We start from the raw sequence: 26,675 nt of genomic DNA, 5'->3' as shown, positions 1-26,675 counted from the left end.
GCAACAATCCTTTAAAACTACAGCTAGAACACGCTCTGTAAAGTCCCATCAATTCTGTAAAAATGAGGCATTTCTGTACACAGGCTCATAATACCCCACCCTGTTGCAAGTGCCCAGGACAAACTGTGAAGACACTCACAGGAGAAGATACTATTTTGGAGATGGCATATAGGCCTATATGTTCTGGTTAGAGGTCTAATTCTACAGCTTTTCTTGACTTGCGAACAACAAAAGGGTGACGCACAGATAATGAGAGTTTGTCTAGGATAACTACTAGTCAAATGCAGTCCATTATGACTGTCAAGCGTCTGCTCCTAATCAGCTGTGAACACTGACATGCTCCATCATATCAGAATCACTACTAGCATATTTATAAAATCTACTGAAAACTGAGCCTTAATGCCACAGGCCGAGTACCATGGGTACAGAAGAGGCGGGGAGAAGGCTTAACATAAGCAAGTTCCAAATCCCATTTATTGCACCCCAAGCATGGGCTTATATACTTGCTATCAGAAGGCTACATAACAGGGTTACAAATCATGTTAGACTACATACACTTGCATTAGGACTACGTTAGGACTAATCACACACTAATTAGTGTAGACATTCTTCATATTCTCTCAACAACACATATATTGGGTGTAAGCAGAGATAGGAGAAAACCACAGACTCCAGCCTTACATTTGTTTATATTTGTTACACCATTCTCTAAGGCCATTCCAACCTTCTATCAGTACTTCTGAACTCGTGCACTCTTGCCTATCCATGGCTTGTGTTCCACTGTATAATATTCCAATAGCTGTACCACAGTCAGACAATTCTATAAAAATCACTGAATTTAATATTACTATATCCAACACCTTGAAAGCATAAATACTTCTTCCTAGGATGAGATTCACACTTAAATGCTGCAGAAAATATAGCCTATTTTTAAATCTTTCCCCAAAATACTATCCTATCACATTACTTGGTCATAATATTACAAAATCCTATTGTGAACCCAGAAAGTAGAGGGTGATTGAATGTTATCATCTTGCTTCTGTCTCTCTCCCATGAAGACAAGTATATATTTTAGTCTCTGAACTCCTACTTTCTTTCAATTAAGTATTTTTGTATATGCTGTACACCAACCACTACCCAACCTCTTTTTATTTGAGTGATCTTGTCTCCCAAAATGCTGCATATTTTATCTCCAAGCTTTTGGGCTGACCGCAAGTTTGTCAGTTTTATGGTTTCAGATATATAATGGTTGGAAGAGAATGAAGAATGGGGGAGGAACATTGCTCTCTCTGGACTACTTATATAAATTTTAGGTCACCTGGCATCTTCTCTAAAATGGTGGCTTCTTGACTGAAAAACACATAGAATACTGAAATGAAGCTTTCCACAACTTATCAGGGTTTGGGGTTTTTTTGTGTGTGCGTTTTTTGTTTGTATTTTTTTGTGAGCAGCTTTTACTACAATCTGATGGAAGACTGAAGTCAAATTCCTGTATTCTGCTGAAATACCCATCTTAAACATTTTTTAATCTAATCAGGTGTCTGTTTTGAGCTGCTCTGGACTTATAGATTTCCTTATTTGTATTTAGGAAAATATTTGCAATAGATTAGGTGGAATTTATTAAACCTCTGCATTAGAAATAGGCAGTGGCAGAAGTGTAACTCACAAAGGAAACTCAATCTCACACTATGCCTTTCTCGCTTGTCCTTAATCAAGACTTTTCTTTTAAGAAAAACTCAAATGTTTAGGACAACTTCACTACCCTAAACACAGTTCTTGAACTACAGCCCATAAACTTTCCTAATACTTTTATTGGAGCATTGTAACCACTTTCAAGATATGACTCAGGAAGGCAATAATTATTCACCTCAGACAGATTGTATTTTAAGCATCAGAAGAGATGCCCTGGAGAAGAAAATGATTGCAAATATTATTGGGAGCGATAGCCCTGCAGCAGGTATATGCTCCAGGTTACAGACACAGTCAGTCTCATTCAGCAAGCAGAGACACATTCTTGTTATCTGGCTGTGGTGCAGCTGAATTCAGAGACACTTGACTAGTGTCCTGCATCTTCTGGGGAAGGTTTCTAAACAGCAGGCAGCTTTCTGAGAGTAGTTACTCTGGTTGGATCAGGGTGACAAAGGGCACTGGCAAAAGAAAGGCTGGTATAGCTACAGTACTGTATTTATGCTTTGGAAATCAAAGAGTTATCTGAAATATCATGAATAATTCAGTCTTAAGATATAAAATGGTGTCTGCCTTTTGGATTCCTGATAATGGAAGCCAAAGCATTTTCTCTGAGCACTGGAGGGCACTGCAACACTAAGGAAGAAACTTGCTTCAGAGGGACATTCCAGAAAATAATCAATGTTTGCAGATATGAGGAGAGGCTGGGGGATCAGAAGACAGCAGAGCACCAGTCATTTATTACTGACATGGCACACTCAGTGCCCCTTCATCTGGCAGTACTACAGCTTTATATAGCCCTGCAAAGCTCTTAGCAAACCTTTATATAGGCAGGCTGTGTAGTCTCAAATATGTTTAATGTTGTCTTTTCATGTATACTCATTTACATGGGTACTTGATTTTTTTCCTTCCTTACACTATGTGTTGAGATTTTAGTGAACACAACACAGCTAGTTCTGCCCACCAAACATGTAGAGACAGGTAGAAGGAGGAAGAGGTCTCAGTTTTGTAGTTCCAGTATGTTAATCTGCCCATGACATAAATCTCAATGAGGTCATTCTTTGCTTAATGTTTTACTAAAACCTACATTTTTTCCTTCCTTCTCTAACAAAATATTTTACCTCATTATGAGCAGCTCCATTCCTCTGCATCCAAGGGAAAGAGAAAAATCTCACCAGAGGTAATTGCTCTCTCATTTAAGAAATCAGCAAGGAAACAGAAAACAAAAAATCTCCTCTATAGTGAAAATGGGGAAAGAGGTGGTCAAGGGGGAATTTGTGATTATTTGTAGAAAACTTCTTCCTGTGAACCTCAAAAGCAGATCAGAGACACGGTGCACAGGTGTGGCAGCATTCCTACCTTTACAATCAGAAAACATATCAAAAATACAGCTCCTTATTTTTCTGCTTTTCCTCCCACTCACAGCATTTACACTCTTTTTCAACTCCAATTGTCTATAATCTTCCACTCAGACATTTTAATATATTGCTACTCTGTCACTTCCCATGTTATTGCTCTGACCCTTGCTACATCTTATTCCTCTTCACTTAATTCCTCTCACTTATTCTGTCCCTTAATCCTCCTTTTTCAAGGGAGTTTCCTCTCTCCTTTTGCTTGCTGTCTGTCCTGTGTCACCTTTGATTCCTAATCCTCCATCTATATCTCAAGATACTTCCTTTGTTTCATTTTTGTGCTCTTCCTCACACATACACTTTTCTGTTTGCTATAGGTTTTTCTCAAGGATGGAACCTTCATCCCGTTTGTTTCAGATGCCTGGCTGCAGCCCTCCTCTGGTAACTCTGCTGGGGTTTCTCACCAGGTAATAGGGAAGGAAAGGCTGACAGCAAGAGAAGTAACCATTAAGATAGGAGTGACATTGTGGTGCAAATAGGTTGTAGAGATAACTGGAGAAACAAGTAGATGGATCTCCTAGGGTTTCTGCAAAATTGCTACCAAACTCCAATTTCATCCAAAGTAGCAAGATCAGGTTTTACCTCCTACATTGCAATAACCTCAGGACATGCACATCACGGATTCTTAGGTCTCTGTGTCAGGGTGGCAAGCAGTGATTTTATTGAACTAGAAATCTTCGCCACCTCGTAAGAAAAAAATGACAACAAATACAATTGCTTGCAGTAGACAGGGTTAGCTTTCAGAGCCTGGAACAAGGTATCAGGCAATAAATGCATTTGTCTTACAAGCCTATGATCTCCAATCCCATCTATGCTGGGCTCTGTGCAAAGTTAAAGAGGAGTGAGACATGCCTTAAGTTTGTGGCAAAGACCAAAGCATGTTTTTGCTAAGGCTATAAATCACATTCTGTGCCATATTTCAGAAATATAAGCTAGTTAGAGAGAACTGAATAAGAAAAGAAAGAGAGGTGATTCTTTTGATTATTTATATCACTGAGAACTAAAATTATATTAAGCTACATCAAATTATTTATAAGTAATGTTTTCAAAAATACTAGAGTGAATTTTCTTTCTTTTTTTCTGAGATTTGGCTACTTTAATTATAGAATTAGGCATATTCCCAGCCAATAAAAAAAGTACTAAATCCTGTACAAATTTAAGCAAAACCAGATTTTTTGCTGTCTGTCTGCTAATGTCTGTGCTAATCAGTGATGGGAGGATACAAGGCGGAGATTAAGCCAAAGCTATTTTTGTGCTTGGCCTCACCAACTCTGTCTTGTGATAGCATTACGCTGGAACCATTCATTCATTCATTGCCCAGTCAAACTTGTTTAGATTAAAAAGGTCAGTTAAGAGAAAAAAAAAAAAAAAAGAGAGAGAGAGAGCAAAAAAAGCTTTCCTTGTTCTGAAATGATGTAGTAGCTGGAAAACAAAGTTCTTCTCACATCAAATATAGTTTCCAAGAAGATGTTAAGTCCGTACAGAAGAATTTGTTCTGATATGACTTTGATAGCTTTTAATAGTCTAACTAGCTATACAAGGGTTAAGACCACCTATACCACCCTCTGTACTGAGGCAAGTAATCTAACACTACAGAGCACGGGAAGGGCAGGAGGTTCCTCCTTCAGAATGGTGCGACTCTTCACATGCGAGTAAGTTCAGAACAGTGTTACTCCTCACACATGTAAGCATGACAGTGTAGGGAGAAGGCTATACTGAACTATGTTGCAGTAAATGCAATTTGACAGTTCAAATTTCCCCTTTAGAGCAAGACAGTCTTAGGAATTACAGATTGTGCTATGAATTGTGTTTTCTAGGTGTTTGCTCGATTTTTATGACACAGGCTTGTTTTCCGCCTAGGAGAATGTTATGTCTGCATCACAAGGCAGTTCTCTATGTGAGCTACCCAAGGTAGCTCCGAACTGTCACACTGTCTGTGTTGGTGAGTACAAGTGCTCAGATATGGTGTTTTCCTTCTCTTTAGTCTTCTTGAGGGGTCAAGTTAATCAGTCAGTTCATTTTGATGATTGAACTTGGCTCTGCAGATGGTTTATTTGTTACTAACTTGAGCACTTCTACTTCACACTGGGGGCATAGATTGCTTTTGAAGGAGCTGAAAAAAATTTATAATTCAAAATTATGCCAATATACATGAAAAATTTGTATTTGTCTCCAACTTTCAGTGTTAATGCTGCAGATAGCATAACAAGCTGATTTGATTATGCCCAGCATTATTCAGCAAGGGAAATGAATTCACTCAATGTTGCTAGGCTACCAGCCTTATTTACAGATAGTCAGAAGCTTCCAGGGCAGAGAGAACTGAAAATCTCCAAGAGCAGATGTAGGAAGGGGAAATAATAAATGGCACTGATGATACATTAGAATTAATCTAATTTTTCATTATAATGTGGGACTCCAGTGTGAATGGAAATCTAATGTGAACACGCCAGGGCCAAACACTAACCCACTACTCTGTCAGCATTAGAGTTCAAGAAAACAAAAAGCAAGAGGGAAAGAGGGCACTGACACCACACTGTAGCTAAATCAGATATCAAACTGAACACAGGCTTTTGATTTCAAGAGTCAGAATTTGAAAAATAAGTCACCAAGTATGACTATAAGAACAGGAAGATGCACCTTTAGAGAAGCCTATTACGGTAAAAATTCAGTGTTAGTAATGTTTATTTAGGCTGGCCTAATAGAATTGAGACTTACTTGGATATTGTCACCATTTCAGCTGAACACAGGTGTCTTGAGGCACCTCTTGTTTAGCAGTGTGTTTACCCAGAAAAGTCTTGCCTCCCACAAGATTCACACAGCTCATTTTGGAGGCTTGATAAGCCTTGGAAGTGCTACAGTTACAAAACAAACCCACCTGCAGTACTTCATTGATTGTCCCCAGGGTCCTTTGTCAACTTTGTCTTTTACTTTCTTAGGGACAGTGACTCAGGAGCTGAGAGTATTCATCTGTGGTACTGTGCCACAGTACCATGAGTGGGACATGGGAGGCAGAGCCAGAAGTGGCACCATAGCCCACTAAGCCGCAGAAGAGTAGAGGATATGGACCATGCCCAGTGTCCAACCAGGAGCAATAGGTGATAAGCTAGACAGTACTAACCAACCAAATAGCCTTTTATGAGGACATAACCAGATGGATAGAGAGTATGGATGTGGTTCATCTTGAAAACTCACCTGGATGCATTCCTGTGTGACCTGTTCGAGGTGACCCTTCTCTGGCAGGGGGGTTGGACTAGATGATCCTTCGAAGTCGCTTCCAAACGCTAGCATTCTCTGTGTGTGTATAACACAGGCCCAAGCCTCACATAGAAGATAAGATACTAGCAGCACAGGTCTACAATCCAGCCAGGAGACAGATCTGGAGACAAGCACTCATACACCACAGCTCAAAAAACCCAAAAGAGCAGGCCTGGGGTCTGAGCTTAAGTACTGCCACAGGCCTATGAGCAGCAGGTGTGTGGGCGGGGAGCCCAGGTGAAACTGCTCAAGGCAATTAGGGCCTCTTGGTGTCTGCTGGGCCTGGACACTTCTTATCTCTTTTGTGTTTCCCAGTAAATGAGATGACTACATATGAGAGAGAATGAGAGCATGCAAGTCTGGGTCCGAGTGCTGTGTGCTGAGGGTGCCATTTAAGTGTGCAGGTTCCCCATGGTTTAGGCATGCACAGTATGGTTTTTATTAGTGAAACAATTTACCTGCACAGGAAAGAGTCTGAAATGTGGAGTTATGAGATACAGCTGACTTATGAAACGCAGCTCTGTCGGACACAGGGCAGCAATGAGATTTTTCCCAAGACAGCTCAAGTCCTGTGAGGAAACAGATACCTGTGTCTACAAAAAAAGGAATCACTTCCACAGATGGGACAGCTTCAGCTTCAGATCTAATGGGCTCAGAAAAACGTTTCTCTTCACATTCCTACTGAAATACATGTGAATACATAAATATTTTTTACAGCAGCAGCCTTAATGAAAAATCCTACAGATGCACAAGAATGCCTTCTTACAGCTGAAGCAACGGAGGAGGACTTTGCAATGTTTGGAATGCTGTAGTCTGGATGCCAACCATAGCTGTGCTGTAAGCCTGATGAGTATAGATTGCTGAACACCATGACTCACATTAGGCCATACCTCCCCTTATGCTAACTGGCTAAGCCCATTCATGTCAGTGTGATACAGTGCTGGAGAGTGGAGGGAATCTCAGCTGAGAAAAACAGCACATTAAAAAAACAAAGAGAGAAGTGACTAAAATGTGTTTACAGCTTGCTCTGTTGGTTTGCAGCTGGTATGCACTAACATCCATCACTTAAATGTTTAAGGCTCTATTACTCAAGCAGAGGAGTAGCAGTAGCTGCAGGCACAGAAGCAAATTTTACTCCATTAACCCTCGAATACCACCTGGAGTAACTTCTCATCTTGTCTGGACTTCTTTTGTTTTTCCCTAGCATAACAGAGGACAGAGCTTGACTCATCTAATTCAGACACAGCAGGCAAGAGAAAAAAAGCAAAACACATGAGTGATATCAAATGCAGGGAACCCATGAATACTTTCCTGATCACAAGGAAGGAACTGTGGGGCCTTGACAGGTTACCTCAAGCATGTCCTTGAACAGCACACCCAAAGCATGTCTGGGCATTATCCTTGGCCCAAGCCTGAGCCCGGCAGCCTGCCTCATTTTGGATGCTGACTCTTGAGGTGCCCAGATAAGGCATTCAGCCTCTCTGCTAGAGGAGAAAGGCAGCAGTGTGTTCTCATGTGTCTTGCCATGTTGCCTTCTAGTAACAGTGCGCACACTGATTGTCTTGAGGAGATGATCTACAGGCTGACCCACAGGCTTTGGCACCTGAGTCAGCTGGGAGCTGGAATGAAGAGCTGCTCTTTGGTCACAGGGTCCTCACTGTATACTTCTTAAACTATGTACCCTATCAGTGTAGTTTAAGTGGCTCCTGTGAAGACTGCTTTGCTTGACACCATGAGTTATTTGACTGGACCTCACCTTTTCTGTGCACAGCAGTGGAAAGCAGGTGCCTATCCAGGGTCACAGATGAGACATGCTGCAAACGTGCACTTGATAGCACTCACAGGTATGGAGTCCTTCCAGCCTCACGCTGCTTTCAAAATGTCAGTGATGTCACCTTTAATGTTTGATCTGCAGCGTTTAGGTTAGTAACTTTTGGCAGCAACCTACACCTTATCCGTGTTAATACAGACCTTAGTTTCTCTGGTTGTTTTTGCTGTGGTGACTAATAGCACCCCCTGGCAATGAACAGGGGTGTTTCTATTTGGTATGCATTCTCCTTAAGCAAGTCTAATGCTTGATGTCAAGTGCTTGGAGGGGAAAACCTTCTTTTCTGGAAACCTATGTGAATTTTTTACAGTACTGCATTCATAATGGCATCAAAATTTAGTCTGTAATGAAAATTATGGGAAGAAAATTAATGTATCAACCATTAATTTTTTTCCTGAATATATGGCCTGACTACCCTTAAAGAATCTCAACTTCTGAAATGAGACTTTGAGATATTTTCCTAATTTTGTCCTTCTAAGAACACCTCTGCATTTTTCCCTTACCCATCTATGAAAGAAAGGATGATTACAGGCTTGCCAATGTGACATCCATCTACAAAAAGGGGTGAAAGTAGGATCTGGGGAACTACAGGCCTGATAGCTTGTCTTTGGTACCAGGGAAGACAACAGAGTGGTTCATCTTGGGTGTTCTCATATGGCAAGTGTAGGATAACTGTGGGATGAGGCCCAGCCAGCATCGGTTCATGAAAGGTAGGTCCTGCTCGAGCAACCTCATCTCCTTCTATGACCATGTGACCTGCCTAGTGGGTGCAGGTTGGGCTGTGGATGTTGTCTGCCTGGATTTTAGTAAAGCCTTTTACATCATCTCCCACAGTATTCTTCTCAAGAAACTTGTGGCCAGGTGTACTCTTTGGCAGATTAAAAACTGCCTGGATGGCCAGGACCAAAGAGGTGGGATAAATGGAGTTAAATCCAACTGGTGGCCAGTCCCACAGGGCTTGGTATTGAAGCAATTTCTGTTTAATATCTTTATTAACTATTTGGATGAGGGAATCCAGCACAGCATCAGCAAGTTTGCAGATGACTAAGTTGAGTGAGAGTGTCAATCTGCTTGAGGGTGGGAAGGCACTGCAGAGAGATTTGGACAGCTTAAATCTATGGCCTGAGGTTAACAGAAGCAGGTTCAACAAGACCAAGCTTTGGCCACAACAACCTCAAGAACTGCTATAGGCCTGGGGAAGAACATCTGGAAAGCAGTCCAGTGGAAAAGAATCAGGGGGTGCCAGCAGACAGCTGGCTGAATATGAGCCAGAAGTGTACCCAGGTTACAAGGAAGCCTAAGGGCATCCTGGCCTGTATCAAAAACTGCATCCAGTAGGAGTAGGGTAGTGGTTGTGCTCCCTGGTCAGACCACAGCTTGAGTACTGTGTTCAATTCTGGGCACCACAGTATAGGAAAGACATTGAGTTCCTGGAGTGTGTCCAGAGAAGAGCAATGAGTCTGATGAGGGTGTGAAGGGCATGTCATATGATAGGCAGCTGAAGGAGCTGAGGTGGTTTAGTCTGCAGAAGAGAAGGCTAAGGGGAGATGTTATTGCTCTCTACAACTACCTGAACAGAAGTTGTAGCGAGTCTGGTATTGGTCTCTTCTCCCAAGTAACTATTCTTTAAGGTGAATTTCATGTTCTTAAGTAACAAAATTGAACAAAAACCCTGATCTTGTTAGTAAAAGTTAATTTTTTATTAGATGTAGTTGATCTTTTAGGAGGGGAGCTGTTTTCTTGATTCAGTAGAATCAATTTAACCATGCTTTGATTGAATCCCAAAGAATGAATGGATCTCAATACTCATAGAAGGGAGCATCTAGCCTGGATTTGATTCATCTCTTGAACAAATTAAAATGTCTTTTATTACCAGTGAGTGGGAGCTGGGAACTCCCTGAAGCCCTGAAAGACTTAGGTCATATACTCTTTGTAGTATATTCTCCCTAAAGCTTCAGGCCCCTTGTTCTGTGCAATCCATTGCAACTCTTGTTGCATCCATTGGTCACCTGCAACTGATCCCTGCAATACACCCTGTCTTGTGACTGAAGATATCAACAGATCACCGTGGAAGAACAATGAGACTTTAAAGCACTAAACCCCATATCTGAGTATTTCCTAGGTGTCCTTTCAGTAGTTAGGACCCAGTGTTTTAAAGAAGAAAACTTTGACTATCCCTATGGCCTTCTTGAAGAAAAACAGGCATAAGGACATGAATCCTATCTGTATCAGGTGTTTAACACAGTTTGAAACAATTTCAGACCTTGAGCATTCAGGGAGTTCCCATGTGCACTTATAATTTCTGGTTATATCAATATATTCCCTGAAATGTCTTGGGTTTGTTTTTCTAAATAGATAGATCTAGATAGATAAATAGTTGGAATAAGAGAAGAAGTGGAGGACCTGCAAAGATTCTAGAATCCAGGTAAGATTCCCTAGGTGTTTTAGTGACAGCTTTACTCTGCTTATATGTATTTTTTTTGCTATCTGCATCTGGAATAATTTTCCAGGAAAGAGATTCCCTTTTCCTGCTTAATGGTGTTTTTAAGTTATCTTTTTCCCCCCCTTGCTTTGTGCTATTTCAGAAAAGTAATAAGATGCAAGTAGGCTACCCTTATCTGAAGTGGTTTTATAAGTAGGACAAAGTCTGAATCTCTTAGCACAAACTTGCACAAAAGTACAGATATTTTCCTTTTTTTTTGGCAATGTTTTACTGATATTAGTATTATATAACACAAGCTGTGGCTAAATTTAAACACAACTTCAAACAAAAAAAGGTAGCATTAATTCTTCATAGTTTTAAAATAAACATTTGTGATGCTTGATTATTTCTGGGGGTTTTGTTGGTTAGTTGTCTTTTTTTTAATATTTGTTCTGAACTCCTCGACTTTTTGATGCACCTAGAAATATTGCTAGAGCAGACTTCTTTGTCTTGACTACAGAAGTGCCTTATGAAAAACAATCTGTCTTACAGTGTCAATTCTACTTTGCTCCTGTTCAGAAATGGCAGATACACGTAGCAGATGCACAGCTGTATAGATACAGTGGAGTGGGGAGAGCAAGTAGTTTGGGCAGGATGCAGTCAGCCTCCTCAGGTTAGGTGCCTTCCCTGTCTTTCCAAGATAGCTTTTCCTGCTCAGTTTGATGTCTTGCTAGAGACATCAATCCCTTCTGTAAGAAACCCACTTATTTTCCTTACGCTATTGTTGTAGCTCTAGGCTACAACAGAGTAGAGCACTGTGCTCTGTCTCGTCCCATTTCTTTCCACAACTTTGTGCTAGTGATTTGCAATATCTTTGCTGTCAAAAAGTCACAGTTTAGTGGGAAAGCATGTGATGCAACTGGGTTGAAAGGAGAGGTGACATAAACCAAGCACTATGACAGATCTCCATCTGTGCAGTTCACTTGTCACACGTGGCCTTCTGGATGGGGACTAAAAGTATGTTAATGGGCTGCAACATTTAAGAGGTATATAATCAGCAAAAGCTTCTTTTATTATGTATGAATTCCAAAATGTTGTAACAGCCTTAAAAATGTCACAATGTGACAAAGAAGTTCTATATAAATTATGGGAGGAAAATACTGAAGCAAGTGGAAAGATCCTTAAAGGAAAAAGAGAGATGCCTTGGAAGCTGCAAGTAACTGGCAAAGAGGAAATTCAATCATATAGTTACTTCTTGTAAAGTATCATCTAGAATTGAAGTTGACTGGCTTATTTTTCTGTTTAGCAACCTTATCCTAAGGAACCCTGTACTTCGCTAAAGAAGGGCACATTTAAGTCAGTCAGGTTCCAGATAGAGCCAAAAGAAAATGGATCTACTAGGGATCCATACTACCTCAGGACTTCAAAGTCAAGTAAAAGTTTTGTGTTTGGATATTTCCCTCTGGACCCTGAGATGTATTTTGGGAGCTCTACAGCTGCTGTGCGTGTCCTGCCTAGTCCAAAGAACTAGGATAAATTCTGTACCGCTGGATGTTTCATCATTGTAAACTTTCCTTGGTGGGCATGAAATAGAATTTTTTTTTCTGTAGAAGTTAAATAAATTAAAATTTCCTTATAAGAAGCGTTTTTTAAAAGCAAATGAAACATTTCTTTGGCTAAACTAAAACAGCCTTTGTACAGCAAGTGGTTTAGGCAGAGCAAGCTTGTGTATGTCCACAGCATACTGTCAAGAGAGCTATAAATTCTGTCATAGCTCCTCCTAGTAATGAAAAACTGAGGATCAAATCCATACAGGGAACTGAAATGTTGTGGTTAGCCATGTTCCCTCATGAGATTTTCATGAGGACTACAAAAGGAAACGGGTCATGAGAATTTGATGACTACTGCTTTTTGGGTACAATGATGAAGTATTTATAAAAGCTTAGGTGATAATATTCTCATAGTTTCAAAAGATACCTACACACAGTTTTATAATCTGTCAAGAGACATTATGTTGCTTGATATTTTCTCAGCCACGAGAAGACGAATAAGAACCTCTTGAGAAATAGCATACACAATTCATTCTTAGAAGGAAACTGCAGCTGATTTGGCAAGACTGGTGTCTGAATCTGAGATGCAAAGTTGCTCCTAATGAGGCACACATTCTATCCTGTGCATGCATCACCAGTAAGTACAGCTGCAGGCAGAATGGGTTTCAAAAGGCAATAAGGAAATGGCTCATGTTTTTCTAGTGGTGTTTTTGACAGCTATTATGGCAGCTAAACTGCATTTTTAGAGGAGACCAGATTTTATTTAGACGTGATTTAGCTGTTTTCTTATGCAAGTAAACAAGTATTGTATTGTCAAAGTTGTTTAAATGTTTCTGCAACGATAGAATAAATTAGGAAAATCTATGAGCCAGGCAAGATCTTGCAAAGGCTTGCAACAATTCTTAATACTTATCGACCTCATGCTTGTTGACATGGAGAGACTAATATATTTTTCAATACTGCTGAAAACTGTACAAAAATATGTCTTTATGTCTTGCTGCTGAAATACCATATAATGGCCACATTAAAGTCAATGCAGCGCTGTGGTCAATGCTGTGCAACTGTCAACAAGAAAACTGCTTATCTAAGGCAACGGGTTTCACCTCAGCCTATTAAAAAAAAGAAGAAGAAAAAAAGAGGAAAAAATTGCTAAACTCATGAAACTCACTTTGGTACAGAAAGGGATATCTCTAAGTAAACAACTAAATCTTCATTCTATAAAAGCTCTGTAATTGGGTAAAGGGAATGATAGCAAATTATCCTAATCAGAAGTCGGATAGGCTGCAAATTTTATCACAGAATGTTCTAGGTTGGAAGTGACCTCCAAAGGTCATCTAATGCAACCCCCTCTGCAGTAAGCAGGGGGATCCTCAGCTAGACTGGGTTGCCAGGAGCCCTGTCTAGCCTCACTTATATTACAACACAAAATGCAGATTCAAAGTTTTGGGCAGCATGGCAATACTTCTTTGCACTCCTGAAGTTTCATAAATTATTGAAGCATACAGCAGTAACTTACCAGGCTGAATTTGTAATGCATGGTTAAAAAGTCTTCCCTCTCCAGTCCAAGAGAACGAAGTAATATTCTAATAATTGGATCAGTATTAAAATTCACTAGTAATTTTAAAACCATTTGTATTAATAGAGTGCTCCTCCTCGCATATCAGCTCCCTTCTTTAAAAGAAAGCTACATTTTGTGGAAGTGAACGTTGTAACTAGCTATAAATTCTTTCCGACAGGAAGAAAAGAGAGCTGAAAGACTGTTGCTGTATTTCTGACTATAGATGCATGTAAATTAAAAGAAAAACAGAGAAAAGCACAGTGAAAGTGGAGCAAAATTCCTTGTTTGATAATGCAAACAGTAAAGAATAAAAGCAAGAGTATTCAATAAACCACCAGAAAAATGACACTGAGGTCTGTGGTTTCTTTCTGCAGAACACAGCAACAGCTGACCCTGACTGCTTCCTCTCTCCTCCTCTTCCCCTGTTCTTTCACTTTGAACTCCGGAAATCAGGCACCATCTCCCATGTTGACTGCAGCATAACGGTAAGCAAGGGAGAACTGCCCTCTTAGCTTAGGTACAGACCTGAAGGAGTGCAGCTACAATCCAGTGCACAGCAAGGTTCAACATTTTCTAGTTCACAGCATGGAAGCAATTACTAGTTGCCAGAAAAACATCAGGTTTTGTTTTTCTGCAGCATGATCTGGTGCAATGGTGAAACTGGACCAATATGAGGAAAGGTGTCACAAATTCATATTCTGCATAGAAATATGGGGGTTACTTACTCTCATTGAGCAAAAATAGACTTGACCTAGAGTATGTCAAGAGACGTGGTATTATTCTAGTTTGCATACTTTTATGTCATACTTTTGATTAGTAGTTTGCACTTCTTCTAGGATATTTGCTCCAGTTTGCTTCTTCATGTTTTGTCTCTAATTGTTGATACCCCACTAAAGCTTTAGAAGCTTTTACAAAAGGCACGCACACAAATTGTTGGTGCTCGTGCCATCGTGTAAGTCTTGTTCTGCAGTGACTTAGCCTTCCTGGATCATGCTGAATGATGTACAGTTGCCCAAATGTTCTCCACCTTTCTCTTAAGGAATATGGCACTGTCAAAACTAAATGAGGGTTGTCAGTGGTGAATAAGCCATGCTTTGAGTGTTCTTTTGTTCTAAGTCAGGCTATGTTTATGAAGCACAGTGTTCTCTTACACTCCATCTGTCATTAAAAAGTCTTTGGAGGATTGAAAAATGATGGTCTAAATAAAAATATTGATACTGATTGCAGTGAAATGCAGTGAACTATGAACTACATGTCAGAGGAGATGAATTAATCTTTTTTTCAGCCTTAAAAGTTGTGAAACTATGGAGTGAATAGCACAAGCAATCTGACATTGTGCACCATGATGATTGCTGGACCAGTGTTTCCCCATGTGACACCTTTCATACTCTAGTCACTAAAAACAGCTATCCCAAATCTAAGTTCTAATCTGCAAAACAGATTTTTTAGCCTGGTACTTAGTGAGAAGCACGTTAAAAGAATTTACCCTTCTATTTAGAATTAATTGACCTTTGAATTGTTTGATAGACCTTCAAACCTCAATATATTCAGCTGAAGCCTACTACGGCTGGCACAGGATAAATCATCACTGAAACAGTGTTTTAAATTATCCAAATTGGAATAGAAATTCAGCTTGCTTTTGAAAAATACAGTGAATCTAGCATTCCCTTCTAAAAGCAAATTCCTTCTAGCTGGAAAATGTTCTTCACACGAGCCTACAGGTTAGTCTGGGAGGAACATATGGAGCCAGCTGATATTCCCAACCTATTTAAAGACTTTAGAAATTGTCAGCTTCTGCAAGCTTCTACTTGTGAGCCATTGCAAGCATAGTTTTCAGAACATTTGAGATGCTTGGTTCATGGTGATGCCTTTAGCTGTAGGCTTTGAAAAGGACTACTTTGAAAGAAGAAAACTAATGAAAAGTTGAAAATGTGTTTTCCTATGACAGCATATAGCAGCTGTGTCTCAAACAGTAATGCCTGCATTCAATTCATGTGTGCAAAGTGTTTGGCCTAGGTTATGTACGGCTCTAAACAAACACCAGACGGTAACGCACATAGTCACCACCACAGGCCTGGTGTCTGAATTGGGAGCTAACCAATTCGAAATACAAAAATGCACTCCACAGCTTGGTTATCAGAAACCACACAGCAAGAGTGTCCACTTGAGATCTATATACCCAAGCCCTCCCCCAAGACTCATAAGTTGTTTGGTTCATCACTTCTGTGATGAAAGCAGCATTTCTCCTCTTTCAATTGAGTTCCTTAGCAATGAAATAATTTGTGTCAGTTTTTATTCTAATTGTTTTCCTTGGGACTGCAAATGAGTTTTGCAGTCTTCTGTATACAGGACATCAATTTCTAGGGGGTGAAGATAGACATCGGAGAACAGTAAAGTGTCATAAAATCCTCAATATCCTGCTCACTTCTGTCCTTTTGCTGCATTTCCTTAGAATTAATAATATCAGCTTCCAAACTAAACGGCTGCTCTTTCTGTATGTTTGTTTAATAATAAAACACTACCCCACAACATTACTTGTGTTTAACATTAAAAAAAAAAAAAAACAAACAGTAAGGGATCTCTCTCTTTTCCTAACTGCCATTACTTAACATTGAACCGAGTGGAGTCAGGAACAAAACTGTGGATGTAAACAGATTTTACAACTCAAAATTTGAAAATCAGTGTTATATCCACAATTCATTCAATATCCATGGGAAAAAAAAAAAAAAAAGCTCACTAAACTAAGGACTTATCTGAAAGAACAAATGCCCTAAGCTCTTCAGGAGCAGGTACTGAAGACAGGATCAAAGAAAGCTTTGCACTTGGGCAGGTTAAGAACAAGCAGTTCCGTAGAGGAAATAAGTTATTTTGATTTCTAAGAAAGCATCTCTGGATCAAAAATATTATTCATAGTGATGATCTAGTGGGAACTTAGAACTGCTGTAAGAAAGTTATAAATGGAAAATGGTGTGTTTTATCTCTCATTCTGGCACAAACAGGAGCTTGGTGGAGCAGAATAGTGCAGAACTGTCAGAAAGCATTCTCCTTTGAGTAATCTGAAGAGTTATCATAATCTTTTTCCTCTTGTACTGTTAAAGCGACTACAATTCCAAGTATTTTCCCCTGAACTTTTGTATGTGTGTGTGCTATTGTCTCCTTATCATCAGATTTCATGTGAGTACATTTGAAAGAAAAGTTACTTCATATTTGTAATGTGTAAACTCTTCCATGGTGAGAATTTTGGCTTGGCTGTGTATGTACTTCTTAGCATTCATCAAATGAATGCAAAGGTGTCCAAAAATCACGCTAACCTCAGCAATGAAATATGGAGCTTTGTATTCTGAAAGCTATACTGTTTTGTATTCTGTAGACTAATACAGTTTTGAGTGCAGTCCTTCTCTTCTGTAAGTGAACAAGAAAGAAGATCTCTTCAGAGTAGCCATTGCTTTCAGATTATAAAGATAACTTTACATATATATGTGCTATAGTGTCAACAAACTGTGTATTTGTCTCTTCAAAAATGTGCTGAACAGTCAAAATATGTGAGTTCCAAGTGGAATATTCTTTTTCTCATAATGAGGTGACTAATCCACTTGAGCAGTCATTTATAGTATCATTTCAAGGAAAAGAATCAGTCCTTTTTTTTCCCCCCCAGTTCTGCAGTTCTTCTTTTCTTTGTTGTTTTTGCCTTTTTTTTTTTTTCTCTTGGCATTTTATATTTAATAATGCATTTTACTTTTGCATTTACCATTCTGGTATAAATATTGTTGACTAATGCTGAAACATTGCCAGAGAAGCTTGCAGTAGAAGGTTTGTGCAATGTTTAAACGTTCTGCATAAATCTTCCTGACGCAGGACCCACTTCTCCTCAGCATATCTTCTACTGAAGCTACTTGAACAAGGGAAGTGCTCACCATCTGTAATGCTGATGTCAGAGGTGTATTGTTATGCACTCTAAGAAATGGAATTATCCTTTTAAGGAACTGAGCCTGATACAACTTGGGATTGTTTTTCCCCTAAGGAATTGAACAGCAGACACCAGTGTGATATTTTTGCAGTGTACAGAACTTGCAGTCTTAATTTACCAGGACTACTAGAAGTGTGATAATTGTTAAATGTCTTCTATTACCTCTTTTCTTTCCTCTTGTTGGCTTGCTCTGATTTAAAGGTAGTATCAGTAATCTTGTGGCTGAAAATCGTGAAATATGATAAATGTGTGTTTGGAATCAAATGGGGTTGTTTTCTCAAGATTGTTAATGTATCTGCTGGCACATTCAAGGATTAGCTAACCCCATTCCAGTGCCCGACTCTACTCTTTCTGTGAAAATTTTTTTTCCTAATGTCCAGTCTAAACCTACCCATTCACAGCTTAAGGCCATTCCCTCTTGTTCTATCACTAATTACCTGTGAGAAGAGACCAGCACCAACCTCTCCATGACCTCCTTTCAGATAGCTGTAGACAGCTATGAGGTCTCCCCTCAGCCTCCTCCCTTTCAAACTAAACAGCTGCAGCTACTTCAGTCACTCCTCATATGATTTTCTCCAAAATTTACCTGCAATATTTTTTTTAAATCTCAAAGAGAACAAAAAAATGCTGTAGCTTACACAAACCTTGTGTCCAGTGTGCTAGTCTGGTAAATTAACTTTGTTTGACACACTTTAATGTTTTTCAGAACTAGAAGTTAGCTTTTTAGTACACAGCTACTGCTTCATGGAATTTAATCTCTTTGTAAGTCCAGGAATTCAGATTTTATGTCTAAGTTTGTGATTTTCATTTGTAGCTTTTTGTCTAGTTATTTTTATCCATCGGCATATATGGATACTACAGTTTTTAAATAGTGCTACATCTTCACTGATATTTATCTTTTTCAGTGACAGCAATATTGCCTTATCTAGCTGTTGTGGTAGGCCTGATAGACCCAAAATAGGCTTACACGTGTCCTGCCTTGCCTAGGCATGTTTTTCTGCTCCACCAGAGAGGCAAGCACTGGAAACAGACATAAAAGAACCTGGAGCCGCTGAGTCTGGCCTGCCCAGGGTCCTGTGGTGCAAGGTACACACACTTAGCTTGTGCCTCCCTAGTGCAAGGCCCCTGCTTTTCCCAAATTAGGGAAAAGTGAGCCTGTGGCTTTGCCTAATATGGTATGGTTTGGCTAACTGCCATCCTGATTGGCTATTCTGTGTCCAAAGGGCAATTAATCTTGGCCCACATTGATAAAAGGAGATAGGCAGGTGAACAACCTGCTTTTGCTTAGCTGCTTTTGCTTCCCTGCTCTTTGCTGTGCTCTCTCTGCTGTGCCCAGCCCTGCTGCTATTGCACACTGCCTTATTGCTTGCCTGGTAAACTTCACTGCAGCAAATTACCAGGAGCAGACCCCGGATGCCTGCATGCGATTGGCCTGTGTGGCCAGCGTGACATCATGCTGAGACTGCACAACATCCTGCCTCTGCCCCTGAAGGTCCTGCTTAGAATTCCTGGACATATACACAGATTGTCCAGAAGAAGCCAGGAGACAAGGTCAGAGATTGTCTGCGTCCTTCCCCCAGAAGCTGGAAAGATTCAAGTCTCAACGTCCAACAAGACAGAGTCCCCTGAAAGCATCTGGGCACCGTCTGGACTGTGGCTAGCATCCACAAGTGGGTAATAATAATAATCTGTGAGTAAATACTTCAATGCCTCTTTGTAATTCTCCATTGCAGAAAGAGCTCCTTGACCCCATCAACTGGGCAAGCGGTATATTGACTGCAAGTGGTATTGACAGTGGGAACCTTCTCTTCCAGTTCAATTAATATTTATATATTTTGGTGGTTATTATTAGATGTAGATATTATCCATAGAATGTTTCCATAACCATGTAAGAACCAAAATATTATTAAAATTAGCGGTCAGGGGTGGCAAGAGTTCTGAATAGCAAAATAAACAAATGATATTAATTTTGGAAAATACAATCTCACATCAATTAATTTCCCCTTCCCCAACCCTGACAGAGCTACTGGGGTCTATCATGCAATTTAAGTTTTTTGTATTACTCTATGAAAATTCATAGTGATAGGTGCCAAATAGATTTACAGTCCAGAGAACTCGTCCAAAAATAATAAAAAGTTTTCTGTGTGTTCTACAAAGCATTCTATTATGTTTAAAGATCATGCAATGTAACCATTATCAGCTTTCAAAAGCAGCTAGTCACACAGGTGCTTGAAGAATTTCTGTTCTACACAATAAACTCTGTAATACAAATGACTACAAAAAGCCAGCATCAGTGCTATTAAAGTGTTGTGTTGCAACCTTCTGGTTTTACATTAGTATTTTTATTTTCTATTTCCCATTTAGGATTGCTCCCCAATCAGCATATAAAAATTAAAACATTTTAGCAAAGCTGTATGATTGGAAGTGAGCTTAAAGCTCTATTACCCAAGGTACTGCAAGTCCAAAAGTACAATGAATAGGCCAGCTAATTAAAGGATTGTCAAGGAAGTCTTAAAAGGCTTCGTACATTTAATTCTGCTCTTCCCAGAAGGTTGAGTTTTGTGTTCAAGAATCTGACATTAGAAGTTTGCGTGTGTGATACTCAGCGTGTTTCATCTTTAATTGTGTCCTGTAGCATACTTTGTGTCCTTTGGGGTACAACCTCATTTTCAATCAAGCTTAAGAAAAAAAAATATTAAGCTTAGGGCCTTCTTTAAGGTTACTTCTGTTCTCCTGGATGTTACATGTAGAGTTGGGTTAACCTTATGCCTAGCCTCTGGAGATTACATTTGTCAAGGACAAAGTTACTATCGCCTGTAGTGAAATTCATTCCCTCTTAATTGTCCAAATGTCAACAGGAGCAGATAGGTATTGCATCATAGTAACTATTCTGCTCTTAACATAATCTATTCTTGTTTCTTTCTCTCAGTGCTATTTTTTACCTGACATCATGCATAGTACAAGTAGATCTTCATTTATGTAGACTGATCATGGCTTTATAAAAAAGAATGCCCTCCCAAAGCATCAGATGCCTTTGACAAATACAATGCAAGAAATCAAATTAGGATACTGGAGTCTACTTGACAGCATTACCATAGCAGCAGAGGCATACAATAAAAATGTAATAACCCTAATAAGTAAGTGTTGTAAAATGAAGTACAACACACAGGAGTATGGAAAAAGCCTGCTAGCACTGTATGCATAGTAAGTGATTATCCCATGATGTCAGCCGAGCTGAAACATTCCCTTTAGGGATATGAATTTCATAGATACCTAAAATAGATATAGTAAATATTCTGAGAAGGTAGCTGATTCTTATTTTCAGCAGAGATGGGAAAGGGCACTTGCAACAGAGGTTTAAATATTAATTTTTCTTACCAGATGTTTAAAAATTGCTAAGTCTCTCTACACTTACAGAGGATGTCATTGGAACTGAGCCTTGGAAAAATTCTTCATAACAATTCAACAGAACAGACTAGAACACCAAAGAAACAGTTTGGTAGTTATGTATCCTAATCAACTGTTTATTGCTGGGTAGACTGTGTATTTTTATCAGACATGTATCTTGTGCCCTGCCAAAAGAGACACACCTGATATGTTACAGACATGAACCACTGACTTCAGGCAGTTTTTTACCTTAAAAAGGCAGTGAAGGACTTGAGATAAGTTGGAGAGAGTTACTAACTCTTGATGCATTTAGTTTTCCTGGTGTCAAATCTGATGATTTAAAAGTCTCCCTGGAATAGAGAAATGCCTCTGCTAGACCTTGAAGTGGCCAGATCATTACTTCTGCATCTCATTTTGAGATTTGACAGGTTTCACACCAGTTATAGAATGATCTATTTCACTGTGATGGCAACTAGTCCTGGCCAGAATAGGTAAAGTCAAAATGTGACATTTTTTGCATGTGGCATTACCTCCCTGGCAAAAGCCTCAGCAAATCTGTTCCAGCAGTTCTGTTCCCACTAAATAGCAACTGCTCAGTGGTTGAGGTTCAGGTCTAAAATAATTTCCTATACATTTACCCCTCAGCTTCTCGGATGCAGCTCTTGCAAGTACTTATGCAGAAGCAGACCTTGACACAGAGGCAGAACAATTTCACATTGACACATTGCCTGCGTTATGGAGGAAGTCAACAGTCTGCCAACACAGCAGGTTTCTAGAATCTAGTGAGTGGTCAAGGTTCTAGGGTGCCACTCATCCTGTTCTACAGCATGTCACCTTCAGTCAGGAACAGAAGAGACAATCTCCTGTGCTGTCAAGAAACAAGGCAGTGCTTTCTGATATCACAGATAACTTCTGGTCACCAGTCCACTAGGGAACAAAAGCTTGTCTTCAGGACCTCAGAGAGACTTAGTTGGAACCTGATTTGGATACACTGAATACTGTTGTATTTTGCTTTTCAGTTCTGCTAATTAGGAAGCACCTATGCCCTTTGCACTAACTTTGCTTTCTACTCATGTGGTCAACACAAGAAAATCCTCAGTATGCATTTCTTTGTCACATAAAAGAATAACATTTGCAACTGCAGATTTTTCCCCTATAAATACAGCTCAGCAAACTCAGTCTTGGCTATTAAAAACTCTTGGCTTCTTTCCATGTTGCACATTATCACTTGTCATAAAAAAGCTTAAGTGAAATGATGCTCTTTAGTTAGGCCTACGATGCAATCACTTTAGTGTATTTGGCACTGACATGATTAAATAGATTAAACACCTCTATTGATATAGGATAGGGGTTAGTACTGCAGCTCATTCAGACTTAATTGTGTTGATTTTGCCAAAGCTATACAGTATAAAACTTTTCACTGACATGAACTGACATGATTCACAGTGCACAGCAAGACTAGCTTTAGTGCATTGGCACAGACAGTCAATTTGCAGAGCAGAATTGTATATTAGGAGTCTGCTTCTTGCATCTGTTAGGTGGTATTTATGTAGAAATGGATTTTGGAAGAATATACATCTCTGTCCTTATGCCATCTGCTAAGGTCTTGGCCCTTTATCCTTGCCATACTTGTCAGTTCATGTATCTTCCTTCAGCGGGACTTCTCAGTTGTATCAAGGGCCCTACCACACTCTAAGAATCATTGCATGTGATTCACAGTGCAGAGTTTAGGTACCATGTGGAAGATCTGTTTTTAAAATCCAAATATTGTTATATAAAGAAAGAATTTATCAAAGTGGATGGAAAGCACAAAATTTTGCAATGAACTTCTTGCAATGAGCTGAGCAGTTCACCTTTTTCACTCACCAGAGAAGAACAGCTTCTTTCTGCTCCTCATAGCCCCAGGCCACAGACTGGCTCCCAGAAGGTCTGTCTGGGAATTCAGAGAGGGAGAGAAAAACGTCAGGCAAGGTCCCTCCTCCAGTTGCTGTCTACAGATAAACAACAGACTTCTAGTATTTAATGTGCCACTACTTCCATCCTTTTAACACAAATGAGACTCTAGTTAACTCAGGACAGGGACTAGAGGTCAGACAAAGTCAAGCTCAGATTGGGTGTGGATGGTTTTGGTTTGTTGCTGGTTTTGGTTGGATTTTTGGGTTTGTTTTGTTTTTTTCCCTTGGATCCCAAGTCTATTCCATATTATCTTTAAGATGCTGTTAGCATGCAATTGTTCTCCCACTGTGTACTTTTTGACTGCTCTGTATAAATTTAAAATTTTCATTTCAGAAGGAACTGAATTCTTTCATAGACTCCCCTCTCCATTAGGAAAAAACCAAACCCTCATTTGGAGGGAACATTAGTTTGATCATTAAAAAATGAAAGGAACCATATAGGGTCTGCTTACAAATTAACTTTACCTGTGGGAGACTACTGTACCCATTTGTGATCCCTCTAACTGTAATTACAGCTGTGGTTGTTCTCCACTGAGTAATCTAGAAACTGCTGTAATACTTTCTCTAGCTTGGCTGTTTAATATTTGACACTACAACTAGTGATAATTGCCCCTGATTAAGATGGATGCAGTTGAAGACAACTGAAAAGGATATTACATGCCTGAGCTTCAAACAGGAAGAGTGTTTGAAACCACAAAAATCCAGACTAACAGACAAACCTTACCATGGAATAAAAGACAGAAAGATCTGAGAATTCTTTTGAAGATCCTATTTTGGCAAAAGCACCTCCAAAGCAGTCTGAGCATGAAAATACTCATGTCTTCTTCCCATCAGACATGATAGCCATTCCAAATTACAGTACTATACTAATCCAGGCTAGGCAATGTGATATGCAGTCCAAGCAACGACAACTACAATCAGGTAACACCATGACAGCCTACTGTGTCCTGGGCTGCATCAAGAGAAGCATGGCCAGCAGGGCAAGAGAGGGGATTCTCCCCCTTTACTCTGCTCTCATGAAACCCCACCTGGAGTACTGTGTGCAGTTCTGGAGCCCCCAACACAAGAAGGACATCGAACTGTTAGAGTGAGTCCAGAGGAGGGCCACAAAGATGATCAGAGGGCTGCAGCACCTCTGCTATGAGGAAAGGCTACAAGAATTGGGGATCTTCAGCCTGGAGAAGAGAAGGCTTTGGGGAGAACTTAGAGTGGCCTTCCAGTATCTGAAGGGAGTCTACAGGAGGGCTGGGGAGGGACTATTTACAAGGTCTTGTAATGACAGGACAAGGGGTAATGGGTTTAAACTGGCAGAGGGGAGATTCAAACTAGACGTTAGGAAAGGGTTCTTCACAGTGAGGGTGGTGAGACACCGGAGCAGGTTGCCCAGGGAGGTTGTGACTGCTCCCTCCCTGGAGGTGTTCAACACCAGGTTGAATGAGGCCTTGAGCAACCTGTTCTAGTGGGAGATGCCCCTGCCTGTGGTGGGGGGTTGGAACTGGATGATCTTTGAGGTTACCTCCAACCTAAACCATTCTATGATTCTACAATTAATGGTAGACTACAGTGAAATTCTTGACAAGAAAAAACACACTTGAGTGTCCCTTACTGTTAAGTAATTAAATGACATGTCAAACCACCACCTAACAATTCTAACATGCAGATAGAGCAGCAGAGACAGAATGGCAGAAGAGTAGGATGTCTTTTACAGTTTCTTTATTGATAGTGCACAAAACCTAATGTCAGTATACCATCAGAGGAAATTCTTTACAACACAGTACCAAACTGCAAAGATAAATTCTCTGAAATATGCAGATTGCAAATGTTAGGAAATATTTTTTTTAATACAAATTACCTCTTATATGGAGTTATTGCATAATTTTCCTTCTACTAGATGGTGTATTTCCACTAGACAGGAATTGACTGTGTGCACCATGCCTGTGCATTTTAGCAAGCTAATTTTGTTTAACTCTTTGCATTTTGTAGAATTTCTGAACACTGGTATCCTAAGAAGAAAGGAAACCTTTATTTTCTAGCCTTTTTTTTTAATGCTTTCACCTCTCTTTGATTCCATATGCACACAGAATGCTGTGCCCTAGCAGCTCTGCAACCTTTCCTGCCACATCATGCAGACAATTCTGGAGCATGAAGGCAACTGAAATACTGAGTAAAGCTATGAGTATCCTTTGGAGAGCATCAGGATGCTGTACTAAGCGGTGCTGAGAAAGAGGTGATCAGTGTGCAGCGAGAAGGAACATTAAGTTAGTCCCATAGACACAGAAGTCAAGTAACCCCAGAGAAACATTCTGTCCTATGATATAGCAATGGATGAAGCCACAGGGACATCACATTGTTATTCCAAAGATTTCTGCATCCTGTATAGCTGATGTTGCAGGTTTCTACTGTAGTTAAAAGTGATTCTGCTTACTTCACTAGTTTTGTCCCACACAATTTCCAACCTGCACCCTCTCTAATATCCTGCTATTAACAAAACTGCTCAATAAACAGGTAAAATTATTATTGGAAATAGTTGTCTGATCCCAAGTTTCGCTGCTATTTTTGGTGACTCAGAATGAAGCAGTAATAGCAATGATGGTCTACTCTCCTTGAAACCGAAACCTGACTGATGATTTTGTCAAATTTACTTTTTCATGCCCATGCAATAAATTGCAAAAGTGAGATCTGAGGCCAGACTCCTATGGTGTTCAACTTCAGGTTGCACAGTGTTGGTTTTTTTTTTTTTTTTTTCATCCTTATGGAAATAATTCTTCATAAAGCAACTGCAAACTGCTGCCAGCTCCATGTGATAATATGCACAGCAGCAAACCATCAAACACTTTTATCAAAGAAGGTAATGAGAACAAGCTGAGTAATTGGACTGGCCTGAGTAGAAAGAATCTAGCAAAAATTTGAAATGCCATTTCAATTTGTTGTAACTCTATATCATACTCACCAACATTCCTTCTGCGATTGGATTTTATTCAGTGTAATTACTAGGGGACAGGCAGACTTACTAGTGAGGTAAGCATTTGTGACAGTGTTAAGGAGAATGTGATAATGATCAACTATAAATGGAAAGTTGGACATCAGCTGTAGTAATCTAAAGATGTGGGCATAAGTAAGATGCAGAGCTAAATGATTTTTTTTTATTGAGGAAAGCTACCTTTTTCCCCCCCGTAGCTTGAGCAAATAACACAGTTAGCATTTGATTATATGGTTGTGTTGTAGGGCACTCCAATTCTCTTCTCCCCCCCCCCCTCCCCATCTCTGTCCCTGGAGGTTTGAGTGGGGGAAGAAGAAGGTGTGAGAACTACTTTCCTCCCTTGCCCTTGTGGGCTTGAAGAGGAACAGCAAAGGTGTCCTTCTCCACACTGGTACTGACTTGTGGTAATGCCCGCACTGGAATGGGCTGCTGACTGGCTGGATTCTTCGTGCCCAGTGTATATGGCAAGTGGATGCCGTAGGGAAAATAAAAAAGTAAATAGAGTGAGGAAAAAGGTATGGTGGTCCCTGCTTTTGGACTGTTCCCATTTTTGCAGAGTTCCTGCCTTTGCACCCCTCCCACTCTCGCACCATTCAGTGCAGTTCTGCTCTTGCACAGTTCATTCCACTCACCCACAAGTCTGAAAGTTTGGCAAGCCCTTAGGTCCATTTGAGA

General features: G+C 39.9%; 1 long non-coding RNA gene across 2 annotated transcripts in view; it reads right to left on the bottom strand.

The window, feature by feature from the left end:
- The window catches only part of LOC135178139 (uncharacterized), a 107,346-nt gene that overhangs the window by 34,594 nt on the left and 46,077 nt on the right, over positions 1-26,675 (bottom strand). The window contains exons 2-3 of one of the 2 annotated variants that reach the window (XR_010303378.1): positions 22,932-22,998; positions 21,169-21,415 (exon numbers count right to left, since the gene is read on the bottom strand). This is a non-coding gene — a long non-coding RNA (uncharacterized LOC135178139). Of the gene's footprint in view, positions 1-21,168; positions 21,416-22,931; positions 22,999-26,675 lie in introns of those variants that run through there. The other variant, XR_010303379.1, reaches the window with a different exon arrangement.

Source organism: Pogoniulus pusillus, chromosome 9, assembly GCF_015220805.1.
Source record: "Pogoniulus pusillus isolate bPogPus1 chromosome 9, bPogPus1.pri, whole genome shotgun sequence".
Classification (NCBI taxonomy): Eukaryota; Metazoa; Chordata; class Aves; order Piciformes; family Lybiidae; genus Pogoniulus; species Pogoniulus pusillus.
The sequence above is the reverse complement of the archived record's forward strand: the minus strand, read 5'-3'. Positions and strand labels throughout refer to the sequence as shown.